Genomic DNA, 15,348 nt, shown 5'->3' with positions numbered 1-15,348 from the left:
AAGCAAAGACCAAAATTAGCAAACAAACGGCAGCTTCAGTTTCCACCGTGTTCATTTCGAAGGCTAGCTAGTCTCCAAAGTCTGAAACCTCAGCTTGAGCTTCCCTCTTGCTTGTCAAATGGGCAGGGTGTGTGACGTTGGCACCAGGGCAGCGTATTAAAGGCAGGTTTTGGGGCCTATTGGTCTCGTGGCTCGAGGTCTGAGGCTATTCGTCCTGGCTGCCCAGTTGGTAGCCTTGGCTTGCACTGGCCCGATAGTGGAAATGTGGCTATTTTCCTTCACAGAGAAGGCAATCCCATTATGCAAATTTCTAATTTGATTGTAACTATGATATCGAGGCAATAACTTAGCAACATGCTAACGCAAACTCTATTGAAATAAATTGTAAGTCAAGTCTTACACACTCTCAAGCACATTGCTTGAGTAGCGCTATTTGTGTAGCGCACAGAATTGCTGCCAATGTGGAATTTTCCAATACGGTCACTTATGAGGTATAATTTCACTTAAGATGCCGCCTTAGAAAGCAGCTGCCTCTATAGTCAATACTTGATAGCAATACAGCTCACTAGGTTTTGGACCAGAGCCACACTCTCTCTTTCTCACTGTGCACATATTCATAAATCACATTTGCTCTAAAGTTTGTTCTCAGACATACTGAGATGTGAGCAGGCATCTCTTGGCAGTTGGGTTAAATTCCTATCGATTCTAGGACATTTTTCGAATGTATGCCACAAACTGTTGACACAAAATATAATTGCAGTTGCAAAAGCAAGGAGATTTCCACAATTTTCAAATTATGTGGCAATATAAATGGCAGTTTTTTTAATGCACAATATAATCACATAAGGCAACGCAAACCAGGTTTGACAAAGCATTTGTACATCATCATGACCTGTTAGTAAACCATTGCACATTTTGCCAATTAAAACCATGAAGTGCAATTTACATGTTTATTTTAAGTGAGCTAATCAGAGCACATCTGTAAACAGATGACTGTTGTCAAAGTTATTGCCCCTATAAACTCACAAAACAAAAGAGCAGACAATGTAAATTAAGAGATTTTCAGTAGTACTGCAATGCTTCAAAATGCAGTGGGTTAGTGCAACATCTTAAAGGTGAAGTGTTTAAATTCTGGGTTACAAGTGGCACCACACTGCAGTATGTTTGTTTGAGCAGACATAATAACATTTGCTAATCCAGTGGTGTAAATTTGGTGTGGGACTATCTATGTTTTCCAACCAATGGGAGATGGGGGGAGTGTTTGAAAATTGTTTGAATTTGTTTGACATTATTTGAACAATTCTTTTATTAACTCATATTAAGATTTCATGTCCATTTATTTGTCTATTTGGCAAGTAGTTGTGTAAAAAGTAGGTTATTTTCGCAATAAAAACACCAATACAACTTCGACACAAACCAGAGGTTGAATTGAGCTGTTTCTGGAGACTCTGCAGTCTCTTTCTTCACACATAACAACGTAATTTTAACTCAAATCAATGTTTCATGTCCATTTAATTACTTATTTGGTAAGTAGCCATGTAAAAAGCAGGATAACGTATAGTCAGCCAGTCATTATCGCAATATATTAGGCTGATACAAGACAATACAAGGTGAAGTGTGTAAATTCTGCACCATTAGCGGCACCAAACAGAATTACAAAAAGAAAGACCGTTTTCAAATTCTTGTAAACACTCCCCCCATCTTTCATTGCTGGGAAGATAGATAGTCCCACATTAAACTCAGGTCATTGGTTGAACCAATGTAGCTGTGTCCAACTCAGTCGGGCCACTCAAACAAACAGATTGCAATTCCTTTTGGTGCTAATTTTGGCAAACTGTTTGCATTATTTTATTATGTTTTCAAGTAACTTGGGCTGTAAATACCTCAACTAATCACAGACTCTCTCACAGATGTCTTTAAATCCAATAAAATAGCCTCAGTGAATCAGGCCCGCAGGGTGGTTCCAGGCGAGTAGCGGTGGTGTGACTTAGACCGCGTGGCATGGTGCCAGCTTCCTGCCTCATTCCCGCGATATGTGTGTTTAGACTGGCTTTCACTGAGGTGGTAAAATCCAGACCCCGACCTGAAGGCATAGCACAGTCAGTGCTCTGAGTTATGCCAGCCTTTCAGCGATGCCGCCCACCACAGAAAAGAGAGAGGGGCAGTATTTAAAGACTTGCTCAAAATGTTTTGGCAGGGATGTAATCGTGATCTTGGCATTGAAAGCAGGCTTAGTCTGAGGAACTGGGTCATGTTCGGGTGAGCACTCTACAGTGTCTGCTTGCATACACTCTCAAGAATTACTAAATGAGCTCAATATCTGGCAATGTCAGACAACACTTATCGTTACTCTTGAGTTAAGTGTCAAGGAGTGGAGTTTTAAAGTATGTGCATCTTATAATTCGCCATGACGTTAGCGGTGATGTCATCAGCTCATTACAGTTGGCATCGGATCAGTTGAATCACAGTCATTTCGTAATGGAGGAGATAACAGATTATTGGTGGAAGGATGTTCTGGGATCAGTAAGAGATGTTAGAAAGTAATTCTGTAACCTAGGTCAGACACTGAACTCTCCACAACATCACTGACCCAGGTTAGCATTAGCATGTGCACGGTGCTACCTGTATAATAAAGAGCTTTTGGAGTCCACCTTTTTTCCCTTTTATTATGTTAACAAGTTTTTCTTATCTTCTCCATTTTAAGCACCCATTACTTTCACTGTCATATACACAAGCTGCAGAGACTCAAATTACACAGCTCAAGAGCCACTTTTAGAAAATGCGGGCTGACCAGAGGCCAGTGAATAAAATGAACTGGTCATACAGTTGTAATGACTTTAAATCATCTGGTTTTAAAATTTGCAATGACCAACAATTACAGCTATGTCTTAGCAGACTGATCTCACAGTGAATTTGGTAACAGTAGGTCGATAGTTCTTCAGATATAATCGGTCTGTTTTTACCAAAATTCAAACCACTGCCTCCAGTGGCCAAAGCTGGAAATGTTGTTGAGTGTATGGGAATGTGTGAGCTCCAGTGTCCAGATGAAATGTCCACAAAGAGGTGCCAAAGGGGAGTTGTAAAGTGATTTGTTTTCAGCTGTATAGGCTGTAACACAGTGAAGAGGAATGCATATTTTATTAACCATGTGCTCTAACCCAAACCCCAACCCTAAACTTAACCGTCAGTGGAGAAAAAATGTAATTTTGAGGGTGAAATGCAACTTCTGAATCGCGCTCACCATTGTTTATGTGAACGCGATTACTTCCTGGTTTCCACCCAGAACTCGTGTCTCTGAGGCTACTGACAGAACATGCCATCAGTAGCATCACAGGAAAAGGTAAACACATTTGAACTGATACAAAAATGTCTGATGGTGTATGCTTCTTGTCAGTACCCCAAAGATTATCTAACGATTTTAACAAATGTATCGATATTTAACAAAAGTATCGATAACAGAATATTATGATTCCAGTTCAATTTAAAGATTCTTGTTTCATAATTTTAGTGACAATTCTTTTAGAAAGAGAGCTCGTACTACACTGGATGTGGTCTAGCTGGATGTTTGTTGTATTTTGTGTTACTTTGCTGCGCCAGGTCTTTCTCTGCTGTAGATTCAGTGGTTCAGGCAACACTGACAGAATGTTTCAGTGTGATTTTGGTCCATATCGGCAGAATTCTCTAAACAGTTGCACCACTTTTGAGCATGGTTTTTCAGCGCAAAAACCATTGTGTTATTCACTAACTTGCAATGTAGTTTACGCAATCAGTGCTGAAATAGCGCTGCGTCTTGAGTATTTAAATGAAGTAATGCCTTTGCGTGCAAACATGCCTTCTTTTTGTCTATTATACTCATTATGGACTGCATTTTATTCACAAAACTCTGTGATATTTGCCGGGCGCACCGTTGTAACTGGCATATATCCAGATGCGTGATGTAGTCATGCTCACTTTTGGCATGTTATAGAAATGATTCAAGTGTCTGGATCGCAGTAATGTAGCCACTCTGTACAGTTTCGGTGGGTAAAAGATTTCGGATTTTGTGGGCGAGTTAGCGTAATTGCCTCATCTGCATAATTTCTTTCGTGAATTGGTCGCTAAACCAGCGTAGACAGAGAGTTCAAATAAACAACGCTTTTACCAGATGCAAATCATTCTTAGTGAATTCCCCCTAAAATCTTTTGGTTCCAGTATTTTTTTTGCTCAATAAGGACCAGTTCTGGATTCCCAACCCTAACTACCTGGCTAGTTTGAGTGTTTACCTACATTGTATCTCAGAGGTAAGGCCTCGGGTAGAAGCATTGATATGCACATATTGGATTTCTTAAGGGGATGCGAAGGAATGTTAACCATATTATCCCACTTAAAGGCTCTTCAGGTTGCCAAGCTTTGGGGATCTCTGGAACTTTGTGCATTATGCTTGCCTTCCCTCACTGGACCTCTCTGTGGTCACAGCCGTTAGGAATGCATCTCAATTGTACGGTTGCCAGATATTATCAATGTCTTGATCAATGTCTTATTCTCCTAAAATGCACCTTGCAGGGTTTAGGTTATTATGTTCATCTTATCTTAGTAAGCCGGGAACTTAGGAACACTGTGTGTTTTGTACAATCTGTTAGGGCCTGGGACAGGGCAGTATGTAATTTTTACTCCCGATTTTTGTTTTTGGCATGCATCCGTTGCCACACCCCATCAGCATTTAAAGAAGTCGTTGTGCAGTCGTTGATTTTCAGAACTAGGGACTCTAAGTGCTTTGAATGTGCTGGGTAAATTCCCACAAAGGCCGAACGGAAGAAATCGGATCAGGCCCAGGGGTACTGCTGCGAAGAACTTATTTGTTCTTCTACTGGACAAATTATGCACTGGAGCTCACAAGCAGGCCCTTAACTCCTTCAACATCAAGTTCTTGACTCTTCAAAGGTCCATAATCTTGCAGTTCTCCATGGCATCTGATACTTAGTAGAAACAAATAAGTGGGCCATAGGTTACAACCTTGTCTTCTGTAGGTCTAAAAGGGTTAGTTCACCCACAAATAAAAATTATTTTATCATTTACTCATTTAGTTTTAAACCTGTATGATAATTTGAAGAGTGTCCTAGCTGCTCTTTTCCATACAATGAAAGTGAACGTTGATTTTTACTGCCAAACTTCAAAAAGGACAAAAAAGCACCATAAAATTAGTCTGTTCAACCACCTGACTATATTCCAAGTCTTCTGAAGACATACGATAGCTTTATCGCTTATCATGTGGCCGATAGTGTTGCGCTAAGTTAAAATATGTGGAAGTACGAATGAGGTTTAAGACTTACATTTTGGTTTCTTCTTCCTACACAGCTATTGCATGGCTTCAAAAGACTTGGAATATCCCGTAAGGACTACTTTTAAGCTGTTTTTGTCTTTTCGCACTAAAAGTCACCATCCACTTTAATTGTATGGAGAACAGTGGCCCGGACATTCTGCAAAATTTCTGCTTTTGTGTTCCACACAACAAAACAGGCTTTTATACTGCTTTTAAGTCAATACGTTACTTTTCTAGAACTGTTTTATGTTTGTGAACCACCTCATATTTGTTTAAAACAGGCAAGCATCACTTTTATTATTGCTTATAATTAGGGTTAGTTGAACAAACCTCTAATATCAGTATAAAATTATGAAGCGCAATTTTGTCCTGCGCTGTTTGTGGTACGGACGTGAATTAAACCTCAAATTGTGCGACTTTTTGAGAAGAAGTGTGCTATTTTTTAAGTGATTTGACTTGAGATTTTTGCCCGGCAGGTGATAAAACAGGCAAATATTCCCATACACTGGAACCATTTTAAGGGATCAAACGATTGTCAAGACTTGAGGGTGGACTCTTTCGACTAGCACCATTAAGCAACCACCTAACAACCACCCAAAACACTATAGCAACCACATAGCAATGTCCTAGCAACCACCCAGAACAACCTAGCAACCATAAAGCAATGCATTGTCAAACACCCTCAACTCTCTAGAATCATAGAGGCAAGTTTTGCACAGGCAAGCACAACTCACATTTTCTTCATGAATTGAAAAAATCTAGTTTACTTTATTGTTACATTGAACTACTTTTTAGAACATGGATTAAATTATTTTATGGCAAGCTTTACTATTGCTCATAATTTAAACATGCAAAAACCTCCCTCTCGCTTTTGTCAATTTGGTTCCTCTAGGTTTCATTTTGAGATACAACAGATGAGGTGGTAATGTCTCGATGTGAGGAGTGGGCTCTCTTAGGCTCTGACTCTGGCTTTAGTGTGCTGTAAAGAGCTCCAGCTGTTTCAGATTTTACTTCCAGTTGTCTGGTTGCCAAGGTCTAGAAGGTGGATGATGATGACGATAATGATGATGATGGTGATGATGATGGTTGTGGTTGACATGCAGAGAGATGCAATCATTTTTTATTTTACATTTATTTTTCCTGTACCTAAGCAGGCAGGTAGATACAAGCAAAATGCTGCTGTTAAACCTGTAACTTCGAGAAGAACACTAACACAGTCGCAATACATTGCCAATAAAATGTTGCACTTATACACACACATAGTTACACTCTCCGTCCTACCACAGCCTTAACACATACAAACAAACAACTCTCACTCTCCAGTCTCCACAAATGCACAAACATACAACACACTGATAAACACACACACATTCCTAGCCCAGCTGCAGCACACACACACACACACACACACACACATTCCCTCCCCATGGATTAAGCTTACTATAATGGGAAAACCCTCAATGCATGCAGTGTTTCCCTTTCATTACCACTGCACCTGTCCTGAACTGACAGCACTAATGCAGGACAGCACTTAATGAGAGAAAACGACTGACAGATGAGACAAATACTGACACAGAGGGACACAGAGAGAGAGAGTTCTCCATTAAGTAATGTACAGACAACATTTCTGAAGTAGTCATGAAGCCATTTAAGTGACTAACTATGAGTGCTGGGTATGCATTTACTATTAAAAATATATATATAAAAAATGTATATATTTTATATCTAGAAAAACATAAAATATGAAACACAATAAGATATACTTTATATATATATATATATATATATATATATATATATATATATATATGTATACCTAAATAGAACTTTTTCAGCAGCATGAAGTTGGCTAAAAGGTCTCACCCAGTAGCACACTATGCCAAAGTCGAATGAAATACCAGAAATGATGAGGAAAAAGGTGATTGAAATACATCAGTCTGGGAAGGGTTACAAAGCTATTTCAAAGGCTCTTGGACTCCAAAGAACCACAGTGAGAGCCATTATATCCAAATGGAGAAAACTTGGCACAGTAGTGAACCTTCCCGGAAGTGGCCAACCTTCCAAAATTCCTCCAAGAGCACAGCGACGACTCATCCAGGAAATCACAAAAAAGCCAAGGACAGCATCCAAGGAACTGCAGGCCTCTCTCACATCAATGAAGGTTCATGACTCCACTATCAGAAAGACACGGAAGAGTGGCGAGGCAAAAACCACTGCTAACCCAGAAGAACATTAAGGCTCGTCTGAATTTTGCCAAAACACACCTTGATGACATTTTGGGAGAATGTTCTGTGGACTGATGAGTCGAAAGTGGAACTGTTTGTAAGACAGGGGTCCCGTTACATCTGGTGTAAATCAAACACAGAATTCCACAAAAAGAACATCATACCTACAATCAAGCGTGGTGGTGGTAGTGTGATGGTGTGGGGATGCTTTGCTGCTTTAGGGCGACTTGCAATAATTGAGGGAAACTTGAATTCTGCTCTACCAGAAAATCCTAAAGGAGAACGTCCGGTCATCAGTCCGTGAGCTGAAGCTCAAGCACAACTGGATTATGCAGTAAGACAATGATCCAAAGCATAGGAGTAAGTCCACCTCTGAGTGGTTTAAAAGAAGTGAAATTAAAGTGTTGGAGTGTCCTAGTCAAAGTCCTGACTTGAACCCAATTGAGATGCTGTGGCAGGACCTTAAACGGGCAGTTCATGCTCGAAAAACCTCCAATGTGGCTGAACTAAAGCAGTTCTGCAAGTGGGCCAAAGTTCCCCCACAGTGTTGTGAAAGACTGATCTCCAGTTATCGGAAGCGTTTGGTTGCAGTTGTTGCAGCTAAAGGTGGCACAACCAGCTATTAAATTTAAGGTGGCAGTTAGTTTTTCACAAGGGTGATATAGGTGTTGGATAACTTTTTTGCTTCAATAAAAAAAAAAAATATATATATATATATATATATATATATATATATATATATATTTGAAAACTGTATTTTGTGTTTACTCAGGTTGACCTTTGCTTTATGTTATATCTCATTTGAAGATCTAAAGCAATTTAGTATGAATAATACACAAAAACAGAATACAAGCAAATACTTTTTCACATCACTGTATATGTATATAAAATAAATATACTGGCTGATATTTAACCATTTTGAAAGGATCTGCAGCTGAACCCCCTTTTGCCATTTCCAGAATCTTCTAAATGAGTAATAAACATTTTTTAATTTTTATATGTAATATTTAATATAAATTAATAATTGTTTGTTATATATATTTATATAATTGAATATTTTTTGTATTTTAGTGAATTTTGAGCAAATATTGTCATAAATGTTGTGTACACTTCTTTGTGTACGTTTCTTTTGCTGTCTTTAAATTCTGTTATGTATGTATCTTGGAGCTGTCAAAATTAATGCGTTAACACATGCGATTAATTAAAGTTTAACATTCATTTTAATCGCAGTCGCAATTAATGCATTATCATAGTAAAGCATCTACATTTTTGGAAGGGCAGAACCTTTGTGACGTTTCCACCCGGAGTCATTACATTGATGGACAAACACACAACATTTCTATCTTATTTGGAAGGCTTTGTTTGGAAAATGTTAATAAAGCATTATATTATTATTTTTTTTTCATAAAAAGGAAATAAATGCATTTTGACAGGAAAAGAAGTATATATAGAGTCAATTTTTAGTACTTTCAAAATATGCGATTAATCATGATTAACGACGAAGAATTATGCGATTAATCACGATTTACACTTTTTAATCGACTGAAACACTAATGTATCTGCATTGTATCCACCATTAAAAACTGAAATTTTGGTATTGTCATCTGCCTTTGAAAGACCCATGTTAATCGACAACAAATGATTAAGAAACTAAATATAATAGCATAATTATAATATATCATATAATTATAAATATATAACAAAACTCTTGAGTTTTCCCAGTCTCTCTCTCTGTTACACACTCATATAAATATATACTCCCACATCACCTCTATTCTTTCTTTAACAAAGACTTTACACATTGTATCCCATTGTGCATTTGTGAGAGCGTGTCATGCAGACAGTGGCCATTCAGTTTCACAATTGCCATTGCCAGTGTAACTGCATCCATTCACCACAGTGTGTGAGACCTGTGAGGGCATTTGTGTGTTTTGTGTGAAATGAAACTAACCTTTCATCTGATAAAAAATGATTTTAAATGATGAACTTTATCCCCTAACATGCCTGAAACTCAACATGGAATCAACATGGTCTTAATACACATTCCAGGTCTTATTGTGAACAGTCATTCATTAAAAATACAGTAGCTTGCTCCTCCTGTGGCTCTGAAATCAGGGGCGGTACTAGGAATTGATCTTTGGGGTGGAATTGTGATCTTTAGGCTGGGCCACAGTTTAACGGACCCAGTGGTTTTATTTAGTTATTTTAGTTTTAGTATTTTTCATGGCTGCCCAAGCAGAAGCATTTACTGGTATAATTTAAAAATGTCTAACATCATTACATTTCTCAGGGCAGTCTTGTTGTTACCTCTATCTATTTGTATTATCGTGTATAATTTGGATTGTAAATGTTGCAAATTTTATAACATAGGGTGAAAATGGGTAAAAGGACATTTAAACTTGATCCCCATTGTATCCATATGAATTTACTTAGATGCTTATAAATAATTTCTTAACTAATCTTTGGGAAGTAAACAATTAAAGAGACAGTTCACCCAAAAATGAAAATTCTTTCATCATTTACTCACCCTCATGCCATCCCAGATGTGTATGACTTTCTTTCTTCTGCTGAACACAAATGAAGATTTTTAGAAGAATATCTCAGCTCTGTAGGTCCATACAATGTAAGTCATCACGGTATAAAACCTTTGCTCCAAAAAGCACATAAAGGTAGCACCCTTTTTTACTGTAAATCTTGACATCAGCGGTCTCATTTGTGATCTTTCCTGTAGACTGCAATTGCAAGATTTATAGTGAAAAAGGAGTCAAATTTTGATCTGTTTTCACCCAAAACTGATTAGATTTCTTCAGAAGACTGATCAAATCAAATCAACAAAACCACTTAAGGATCACTTTTTAGAGCTTCAAATTTTTGGACCCTGTTGACTCGTGTTGTATGGACCTACAGAGCTGAGATAGTATATCTATTATATCTTTGTTTGTGTTTTGCAGAAGAAAGAAAGTCAAACAATCTGGGATGGCGTGAGGGTGAGTAAATAATTAGAGAATTGTCATTTTTGGGCAAAATCTCTCTCTTTTTTTATTTATTATTATTATTATTTATTTTTTTTTACCTTTTTGAGGTTTTAAATGGATGATTTTTATGGTGATTTGTGGTAGAGCTCATTTCATGACCACCGGTGGGAAAAGCAAAGGTAAAAAAAATAACTTTGTTTGTAAATGTGACATAATGATTTATGATGTAAAAGTGTTACAGAATATACAAAAATAATTCTAAATACTTTGCAGATATTTTCTAGAGAATAATTTTTCCTCTGGGATTTGGTCAAAAGAGGGTCTTCAAACGTTCTACTTCTCACTATTAAAAATGTCTTCATTTGTGCTTTTGTCTAAGGTAGAAGACATCCTAAGATTTCTTCAAAGGTATAATGTCAGGTTATGTGTGTTTGGATCATAATTAAAAGTGCCAAGAAATGTACAGTTTCCAAAAGTGTCCTACTTTGCCTTAAACTAAAACTGAAATGAATCCAAGATCATTTTTATTTTTATTTTAGTTAGTTTTGGAGTTAAGAAAAAGTATTCTAGTTTAGTTTTAGTTTTTTTTTTTTAAATAATTTCAGTTTTTATTTTTATTTTAGTTAACGAAAATGGTTTTAGTTTTTGTTAACTAACTAAACTGAAACTGAGACAACAAAAACTAATTTGGAACGACAGATTGAAATAAAATAGAAATAAAAACTAAATTAAAAAACTAAATCTATAATAACACTGAACGGACCGGGGGGTTCTTTCCTTTTCTCCCCTATTTGGAGTGACCAGTTCCCAATGCGCTCTAGGTCCTCGTGGTGGCGTAGCGACTCGTGGAGGCTCATGCTACTCTCTGCGATCCACACACAACTTACCACACGCCCCATTGAGAGCGAGAACCACTAATCACAACCACGAGGAGGTTACCGCATGTGACTCTACCCTCCCTAGCAACCTGGCCAATTTGGTTGCTTAGGAGACCTGGCTGGAGTCACTCAGCATGCCCTGGATTTGAACTCACGACTCCAGGGGTGGTAGCCAGCGTCAATACTTGCTGAGCAACCCAGGCCCCCCATCACATGGCTTGTTGAGCGCATTACCATGGAGACCTAGCGCGAGTGGAGGCCCACGCTATTCTCTGCGGCATCCACGCACAACTCACCACACGCACCACTGAAAGCGAACCACATTATAGCGACCACGCGGAGGTTACCCCAGCATGACTCTACTCACCCTAGCAACCGGGCCAATTGGTTGCTTAGGAGACCTGGCTGGAGTCACTCAGTAGTCACCAACCCCTCTTACTTTTTTAAGCCCTTCCTCCCTTCTAGTAAACATCCACTTTTCATGATCCAATCATTTCCCAATGGAGAAATCAAGTTTTGCCCCAACATTTTTTTTTCATGTTGAATATCCTGTTTCTCTCAGAAATACGTCAAAATACAGAAGTAAAATGATTTGTGAATGCCATTTCATGTTGACTATTAAGACATTACATTAGATGGGTGTGTATGAGAGAGAGTGTGTGTTTTGTTTACACTTGAACTGTGAGTATTTAGTGTATGTTTATCAGTTTGTTCTCTGCACGGTTACTGTAAACACCCTTTTCACAAACGTAAACGAAATCATTGCCCTCTAGCCATGTGTTAATGAAGAGAAGGGAAAATTCAGGAAGAGTGTGCGTGAGGCTTAAAAGCAGCGACACTGGGTGTTATACGGGCCGGTGAGAAAATTGGTTTTCTATCCGGTGTACTAAACTTTTACAATGAAGCATGAAGATATCTGAAAGAAAGGCGTGAGACAAAGAAGAGTTAGATTGTTAGAATAATGAAAATGATTGACGGAAATTTAGAGAATTAGAGATGGAAGACATGAGCAGTGTGTGTCTGTGGTTAAGAGGGAGAAACAGAGAGATGGAGTTAAGGAGAACCATAGTAAGAGAGATAGAGTGTCAGAAAGACAGAAGGATGGTGGGTGCCTCATTTGCATAAAGGGTAGGGCATGATGCCCAGTTTAGGAGAAGGGTTGGCACCTTGCCTCTCCGAGTGGCATAGGAAAAAGAAAAGAATGAGTATAAAAGAGAGCGAAAGAGAGAGAGAGAAGGGTGTTGGAGAGCTCAGAACATCTCTAGTTTAAGCATGGCACTTGGCACTATAGCTGCTGAAATATCAATCTTAATTACACTTACAGTTTGTGATGTATGTATATGTAGAAACTCAAGTACCTCATAACTGAGTACCAGGGGAGATACTAGGATTTTGGACTCAAGGGGGCTCAGTGAATGGGTTGTGACAACATTTTTAATAAACCAATTATAATTGCATCTGTTTGTTAGTAAATGAGTTACTGTGGCATATTGGTTGCAATTTATTTTGTGATTTCACTCTAATGGAGAGGGGGCAGAGGATGAGCGCTAGAGAAGTGGAATGGGCCACTGAAATGTCTCAACTTTTCGGCTATAATGTCACGAAACCCACTTAATTTTTCAACCCCTTCCCTCCAAACAACTTGGCACCATAGAGCGCAACAGTGCCCGCCCACTTCATAAAATCGTCACCAAACCGACCAGCTCCGAGGTGAATCACAACATTACAAACTTTGATTTCAAGCGAAAGCGTATTTGAAAATGTGACAGAAAGACGCGACCTCTTGAAGAAATGAACTACACTGTAAAACATTTCAAGTTGGTTAAACTTAGAAACGAAAGTTCACCTGCTGCCTTAAAAATGTGAGTAAAGTCAACTTGAAGATAACCTTTTTTTTTCAACTCAAATAGTTACGTTTTACAAGTTTTTTAACTAATGATCATTTGTTGTTTCAACTTGATCCTCTGAGTTAAAACAACTTACTATGTTATATTATCAATTCAAGAAAACTCACTTTATCTTGTCAAATAAACTTATAATTCCTCACTATTTCAACTCACACTTTCAAGTTAAGATAACTTAAACTATATTCATATCAATTGCCATTTTAAGTTAAGAGCACTAATGTTTTTAAATGGTTTCTTAAATGTATTTCTCATCTTGACTAATAACGGCAAGTTTGCCAGTTTCCTTATTTATACTGAATGAACTTACAACTTATCTGCTCAAAAATATAACATTTATTTTAACAAGAACAATGTTGCACAAGCTTTAACATTGCCGGCGAAGAGGCGACAACTTCTCTGTATTTCCCTCCTCCTCCTCCTTCCCCTTTTTCAACTTATATCTTACAGACATGAGTTAAATGAACATTGAAAACCCAGACCAAACTCATAATTAGTCAAGACAATGGATTACTTTAAGTTACATTTTTTGAAAACGTATAAACTTGAGTTCAATATCTAAAACTTGTCATGACAGTTGGAGTTAAAGATAATAAATAAGTTAACATAACTTAATGGGGCTATCATGTTTTACAGTGTACAGTGCCATGAAGCATTTTGAATGACGTGATTGAATTAAAAACGATGGAAATAAATAGAACTATTGGTTATTAGCTGATTATAAGTAGAGAAACAATATATTTTAAGTGTATTGCAAAATATTCTATTGCACTGCATCATGGATATGGGTGGTCACTGCTGAGCTTTTAAAAAAATATAATATATCCCATTTTCTCCCAATTTGGAATGCCCAATTCCCACTACTTACTAGGTCCTCATGGTGGAGCGGTTACTCACCTCAATCCGGGTGGCGGAGTACAAGTCTCAGTTGCCTCCGCTTCTGAGACCATCAATCCGCACATCTTATCACGTGACTCGTTGTGCATGACACCGCGGAGACTCACAGCATGTGGAGGCTCATGCTACTTTCCGTGATCCACGCACAACTTACCACACGCCCCATTGAGAGCGAGAACCACTAATCGCAACCACGAGGAGGTTACCTCATGTGACTCTACCCTTCCTAGCAACGGGGCCATTTTGGTTGCTTAGGAGACCTGGCTGGAGTCACTCAGCACACCCTGGATTCAAACTCGCAACTCCAGGGGTGGTAGTCAGCGTCAGTACTTGCTGAGGTACCCAGGCCCCCTGCTGAGCTGTTTTTGTGCACTTTGTTTGCTGTGATTCTCTGATTGGTGGATCTTTCTCCTTAGGATTCACATCTAGTGTAGTTCTTCACCAGGAATTCGGCTATTAAAGGTATAGTTCACCCAGAAATGAAAAATAATTTACTCACCCTCATGACATCCCAGATGTGTTCTTCTGCTAAACAAAAATTAAGATTTCAGTGAATGGTGACCAAAACTTTGAAGGTCCAAAAAGCATATAAAGACAGCATAAATGTAATCCATACGACTTAAGTGGTTAAATCCATACAGTATATTCAGAAGTGATATGATAGGTGTGGGTGAGAAACAGATCAATATTTATTTTTTTTTACTATATTTTCTCCTACCTGCCCAGTAGGTGTCGATATGCACAAATAATGCTAATCGCCAAAAACAAAAGAAGAAGAATGTGAAAGTGGAGATTGATAGTAAAAAAGGACTTAAATATTGATCTGTTTCTCACCCACACCTATCATATCACTTCTGAAGACATGGGTTGAGTTCGGAATGGCATACTACCCAAACTACTCTTACTACTTCATATGTGACTATGGCAGAAATTGTATGAGTGGTATGGTAGTATACAAATCCGACCTCAGCCATGGATTTAACCACTGGAGTTCTATGGATTATTTTTATGCTGCATATATGTGCTTTTTGGAGCTTCAGTGTTCTTGTCACCATTAACTTGCATTGTATGGACCTGCAGAGCTGAGATATTCTTCTAAAAATCTTCATTTGTGTTCAGCAGAAGAAAGAAAGTCATACACATCTGGGGTGATGTTAAAAGTTAAAAGAG

The 15,348-nt window shown here is 38.2% G+C and overlaps 1 protein-coding gene across 9 annotated transcripts in view; it reads left to right on the top strand.

Moving 5' to 3' along the window:
* LOC127443780 (nuclear factor 1 X-type-like) overlaps positions 1-15,348 on the top strand; it is a 140,544-nt gene that overhangs the window by 30,534 nt on the left and 94,662 nt on the right. Inside the window, exon 1 of one of the 9 annotated variants that reach the window (XM_051702676.1) lies at positions 10,888-10,907. The exons of the other annotated variants lie outside the window; for them this stretch is intronic. The gene's annotated coding sequence lies outside the window, so the exon portion shown is untranslated. Of the gene's footprint in view, positions 1-10,887; positions 10,908-15,348 lie in introns of those variants that run through there. 9 annotated transcript variants of the gene reach the window in all.

Source organism: Myxocyprinus asiaticus, chromosome 7, assembly GCF_019703515.2.
Source record: "Myxocyprinus asiaticus isolate MX2 ecotype Aquarium Trade chromosome 7, UBuf_Myxa_2, whole genome shotgun sequence".
Classification (NCBI taxonomy): Eukaryota; Metazoa; Chordata; class Actinopteri; order Cypriniformes; family Catostomidae; genus Myxocyprinus; species Myxocyprinus asiaticus.
The sequence above is the reverse complement of the archived record's forward strand: the minus strand, read 5'-3'. Positions and strand labels throughout refer to the sequence as shown.